The sequence below is a fragment of the Bidens hawaiensis genome, unplaced genomic scaffold (assembly GCF_021521415.1).
Source record: "Bidens hawaiensis isolate Kalapana, Puna unplaced genomic scaffold, B.hawaiensis_p1.1 tig00032397_1, whole genome shotgun sequence".
NCBI classification, from domain to species: Eukaryota; Viridiplantae; Streptophyta; class Magnoliopsida; order Asterales; family Asteraceae; genus Bidens; species Bidens hawaiensis.
In genome coordinates this window covers 192,511-198,926 of record NW_027495513.1, presented here as the reverse complement: position 1 = coordinate 198,926, position 6,416 = coordinate 192,511, and the positions used below count along the sequence as shown (strand labels likewise).

The 6,416-nt window shown below is 37.0% G+C and overlaps 1 pseudogene; it reads right to left on the bottom strand.

The window, feature by feature from the left end:
* Nucleotides 1–3,840: 3,840 nt before the first annotated feature.
* LOC143583427 (transcription factor TCP20-like) lies at nt 3,841–5,830 on the bottom strand (annotated as a pseudogene).
* Nucleotides 5,831–6,416: the final 586 nt, after the last annotated feature.

Sequence of the window (6,416 nt, the reverse complement as noted above, 5' to 3'; positions counted from 1 at the left end):
ATTAGAAACCACGGACGATGGATTCGTCAGATCAAACCGTCAATTGTGTGTATAGCAAATTTGTTTTGCTTTGCGTATAAACTTCAATGCGGTTGAACCGGACGAATACCTAACCCGGGAAATGGATCCAATATCAATCCGGTTAAATTGCGGGTTTCGTCTATGCGGTTTGTTATAAGGTTCGTTATTTCAGTCAAATAACTTAAAATCTGCTTTTTAGTCCCTGATATTACATTTTCGTTGCAACTAGAACCAATCTTGTTAACATCCTTAGTGTTTGTGCCTAGCACAAAAGGACCAAAATGTTCTTCACTTAACAGAAGAATTCTAACAGTGTTAACGGGGTTGGAGTTTGAAAAAGTGTGAGTCTATTGATGGTACGACGACATCATATTCCAGCCAAGCACCTACAAAACAGAACACCGTGAGTCTCATCACGGGAAGGACACGATGGGGGGTCTTCCCGTAACCACCCTCCAGCGTGAGAATAAGTACTGTACTGATCCGAAAGTACAAATACAAGTAATAGCTTGGAGCGTGTGGGAGTGAATGAATACCTCAAGGAGATGACTCGAGTATTTATAGCCGAAGGTGGAGGGAAGGTGATTGGTGGAGTTGTCACTATCAAGATATCCTTTTTCTACCTGAATGAACATGTGTCGAGCGCTAATAGGATGTGACAGCCTGGCCACGTTTTGGGACGGTTATCAGGTGTCTAGGTGTCATCTTTCCATTCGTCGATGTCGCTATCAAGGAATATTGAGGAAATCTTCTAAAAGTAGTTTGTTACAACTGCTCTTCCATATCACGTGGTGACCATGTGCGTGATGAGTCCCTTGTGTGGCTTGCGGGTTCCTTTCGCGGATGCTCAATGGTAATCCGCAGGTTATATTAGGGATTCGCGAGGCATGTCGCTTGATCCGCGGGTAATTTTACAACCCTACACCTTATTAACGCAACTGCCAATAGTGTTCTGGTCCGCGGGTTCCTTTCGCGGATGCTCATTGATAATCCGCGGGTTGTATTTAGGGATCCGCGGGTAGCTTTACTACCCTACATCTATAGAGTTGATTGCAACAAAAATGAAAAATGAGGGAATGGAAAGTGAGTTTTCAACTATTGAACTAAAATAACAAATTTTAACAAACCATATAAACAAAAACCACAATTTATCCATTTATTTACCAGGCGCATTCATATTCATCTAATAGATAAGTATTATTATGCATAAAGAACATTTTTCTTTGATTTTTCTTTCATCAAAGAAATGCTATTAAAAATGAAGTCAAAACAAAATCATTACAAATAAGAGTACGATGCAATTAATTTATATCAAATAATGAATTATTATTTAGTGTTACATAACGAGTTAATTTTAATAGTCGATTAACTTAGTTATAGAAAATGTTTGAAAGCGAATTACGCTTTAATAGGAACTATTAAGTTAACTTTTTTTTTTTCTAACGACAAATTTCATTAAAACAGCTAGCAAGAAGCTAGAAACCGAACAAAAGAAAACAAGAGTACAACATTACAACATAAAATTACACCAATCTTTCCACAACAAATGTTTGAAAGACGAACGATTTTTTATCCAAAGAAATCCCAACAATTTAATATCTTCCATAGTTTTGGCGAAACAAACCGGCTTATTTGTAAAGATGACTTCGTTTCTAGTCTTCCAAATGCACCAACACGCTGTGAGAACGATCCCGTATAAAACCTTGTTTTTCTGAGTCCCCAGATTGCTAATTTCATAATAACGTAGCAAGTCGCGCATCGAAAAAGCATAGATGGGAGGAATGTGACACCAATTGCTAACAAATTGCCAAACTAGTGTGGCAAAATAACAAGAAGTGAGGAGATGATCACTCGTTTCTTCGTATTCTCCACATAATCTACAAGTCACCGAACCCACCTCAATGTTTCATTTGGATAAAGCCACGAGGGTCGATAGTCTATCCATTTCCGCCTTCCAAGCGTGAATGTTTACTTTTTTAGGCACCCAACTATTCCATTTAAAAACAAACGAAACACCCAAATTTGAGTTATTGAACAATATCTTTTTCATGGAGGAAACCGAGAAAATTCCGGAAGGTTCGCTATGCCAAATCCAACGGTCCGGGTTGTTGCTTAAAGAGAGTTGTTGCAACAAATTTAAACATCTTGAGAGTTCACTCGATTCACAATGGTTCAATTTCTTTCTCTTCCACCGCCATTTCCAAACCGTGTTGTTGACGATTCTCTTATAACACGATATCACCAAACACGCATTAACTTTTTCATTCAAGAAAAGATTAGGAAAAATAACTCTTAATGGATGTTCCGTTATCCAAGGATTAATCCAAAACCTTGTTTTGTCTCCAACACCCATCTTCCCTTTGATAAGACTCCCCAAGTTAAGATTGGAAAAGGCAAGGTGGTTTTCCAGTTTAGCTATGGAATTCCACGTACCCGGCTGGTTTTTTGAGTGAGGGAGAATAGGCCACGACCTGTTAGAAGAGTGTAATGCTAAAATCACCTTTCGCCAAAGAGCATTCGGTTCGTTCTTGAATCTCCACCACCACTTAGTGAGGAGGGCTATGTTAGCATCTCTAAGAGGGGTGAGATCATAACTCGGTTCCAACTCACCCAACAAATTTTCTTTTTATCCTCCATACCCCCCCCCCCCCCCAAAAAAAAAAAAAGGTTTTAATTTGAGTAACTAAGTAATGAAATTGCATTACCTAAATTTTTATGTAACTAAGTAAAATCTAAGTTGTTAAACATATAGACTTAATTTTCCTTTTTTTAAAAATGAATAACTATTTAGATTATAGACGAGTAGCTGGCCCACCCAATTATCTCCATTCCTCGATTACAAAATCATGGGACATGGACTTGTATACTTGATACATGTTAGATTTTGGAGTGACAAAATTGGTTCATCGAGCAACAAGTTTAATGAAAATGTTTATAGAAAAAGGCACCGTCCTTGACTCGTTATTTCAATCCAAAACCATCCGTTTAGTAATTGTGAAATTGACACAATCGTTTAAACTGAACAAGTTGGCTGGTTTGAAACCGGTATAAACCAAACTGGCTGTACTGGACCTTTTATTATTTATATATTTATTTTAATTTTTGAAATATGTAGTAGATGTGTAATTGTGTATATATCATATAATCATTGACCATCTTTATCGTTTAAAATATTTTTGATACAAACTAATGACTTTGAATAGAAAACAGTTTAGAAATCTAAGACCGAAACATTATACCGTTAAACTGGTAAAGTCAGCTGGTCCGACCAACCAACCCAGCCAGGTTGGTTTGTTTCGTCATACTCCATAATCGTTGACCCGCAATTAGTAGTTTGGTCAAGAATTGACTAAGTAACACCGTGAACACCTTAAGAATCCGTGTAAGTGATTTGAGTTACATAGTCCTAACTTAATTGTCGAAGCATAGTCTCCTAACATTTTATTTCCGAGTTACAGCTTATATCTCAGCTCGAGAATGCTAGACATGGTCCAACACTCCAACCCGATAGCAAGCCCTGACCCACTTATGTCCTTGTAGCAACAGCTAACAAGTATTCAAAGCATAACACATTGCAACTGTATTTAAAGTCTCAACTCAAACAAGAAAGGTCTTTAATCCATAGGTCCTACAAAACTAGACAAGTAAACTACATATGTTGTTAACAAATATGTGTGTGTATCACTACCATAGACAAAATGCAACTGCAATTTACAACTGTTTTGATACTTCCTTTTGTACAACACAAAACAGAACCACATAATCCCATAAAGCTAAAAGATTAGGGTTTCATAATTCATCCTCATCACAAATTCAAAATTATAATCGACCATCCGAACCTTGAGAATCATCATCCTTTGAAGACTGTTGTTGCTGATGCATTCTAGCCTGACCCATGTGATACATTTGATTCATAACCCCAATATTATCTTGCGAAAGCCCAAGTTCTAAACCCGGATGTCGATTATGATTATGATTATTATTATCCAAAATTGAAGAGAAACTCATCCCGGGTAAGTCAAACCCTGGCATCCCAATCTTCTGCAAATAATTCGAGCCTTCTGCGCCCAAACTCATCCAAGTGGGGCCAAACTGTTCCCAGTGGGACCAGAAGGCTGGAACCCAAATCCTGCTGCTGGTATGGCGGGCCACAGACCTGCCATACCAGCAGCAGGTGCAGCCAAGTGGTTGGTGGGTCTCCCTGTCCCCAAATTCCCACCAACTACTTGTGAAACCTCCATCGCCGAAGCAGGGACCGTACTGGTTCCTGTTGCGGCGATAATCGAGGGTTCGGCCTGCTGTAACAGCCACTCGATTGTTTTGCCGTCGGATTTGTGACCCAGTTCTCTTGTGAGTTGAAAGATTCTTGCAGCACAGAATGCAGGCATCCTTATTCTTCTACCACGGCCGTCAACTTTGGTGTGGCGGTCTTTGTTTGAGGTTCGTTTGACTTGTAATTGTTGTTTTTTGGGTTGCTCTTTTTCAGATAGTGCAATCTGTAAATCATCTCTGATCTCTGAGGAGTTGTTGTTGCTATCAGCCATGGTGGACAGTTGTGGTGGTTGGTTTGAAAATTGTAACCTCGTATGGTGGATGAGGATGGTGATTTTGTTCTCGGGATTATCAAATACCGTTACTAAATGATGGTAAAGTTTTAACAACGGGTTTGACTATAAAGTTTTTTGTCTTCTATGTATAGGAAAGTTTTATCCTGTGCGTTAGCATAATGAATTTTTTATAGAACAAGAAAACCTTGTTCCTTTAGTTGTTCATGTTTGATCATTTGTTCGATTAAAATTAATGAACTAACATGAAGAGAATGCTCTCTAGCTCGTTCCAAAAAGGTTTGGTGCTTAGTAGTATACGCATTGTTTTGGTTATTGTACCATAGCAGACATGCGCACTCCTCTATTAAAATGCACAAAATCATTTTTGAGGACGTCCGTTGAACACGAAAACCACGACCAACACTAATTTATTAGTTAATTCATTTTCCAGCCAAGAGCAACGCTGTAGACTCTGGTTAGAATTCTGATTTATGTTTATGTGATGTTTTTTTTCTTGTATTCAAGTTACTCAGATTAAGACATAATCTTTATCTGTTTATTATTAATAATAATTATAAATCATAATTATAATTAAAGGGGAACATTTTCAGTGTGATAAAAAGAGGGAATAAAAGTTGATTCTGTTTGGGTCATTTCTCTCTTTAACTCGGTGGTTCCATGTTTAACTATCTATGCTACAAACGAATAACATCACATGAACATTCAGCCTAAAAATAGTTATTGACTTATATATAAAGTAACACAGTGGACGGGGCTGTTTAGCAACATCTGAATCAGTAAGTCTGAACCATTAAGCTGTCTGAATGGGTAAGATAATCTGAACCAGTTAGACATCTGAACCAATAAGAGCTGTTTGGTTAGACATCTGAATGACTGTGCAGAATTACTATTTTACCCCTCTGCAGAATTATGTACTGAATGAAATGTATTTGTTTGATCAAAAATCTGAATGACTATACTGAATGACGAATAATTAAAATAAAGAGAATTCAAAACAACATAGAAAATCTAAATTACACAAATCCTTCATAATCCATAAAACACATACTAAAATTCAATACAAATTTATACTTTGCATACAATTCAATTTTAACCGATCAAACTAGTTGATTAGCTATTTGGTCACGCAAATTATTCATATAGTGAATGCCTTGTGAACTCCATTCTATGTCATGAACTGACTCACTATTGTTGTCTCCACCTTGTTCTTCTGAAAATGTAGTGTCCTCGTCGTACTCCATAAATAACTGATCAGAAATATTTGATTTTCTTATAAAATTATGTACGGCGAAGCAAGCAATCACTATGTCCCTTTGTTTTGGAAAAGAAATGGGAGCCATTCGCTGTAGGATTGGGAATCGGGCCTTCAAAACACCATACGAGCGCTCAATAACATTTCTGAGTTGTGCGTGAGCATGATTGAATTTTTCTTCCTTAGTTAACGCACGACTTCGTCGAAAATCATGTTCAAAGCACGTTTCCAATTAATCCTAACCATTTCTTTAAACAATAAAAGCAAATGCGTTTCCACAAAATCATATTCAAAGCAAATTAGTTCAACAAATTAGGAGCATGTTCAAAGCAAATTAGTAAAATAGTTCAACAAATTAGGGCATGTTCAAAGCAAATCAACATACAAATAAAATTGTTATATGTTAACCCACCGGAAACTTTAATCCCGATTACACACCCATTTTATGAATTTTATTCTCTTTGAGGCATTTCATCAAACACCTTATGTGCATATATTTAACTCAACAATATTCATATAATTCTATAGTCAAATCATCCAAATTTTCATTTCAAATCACATATTGTTTAGTTATT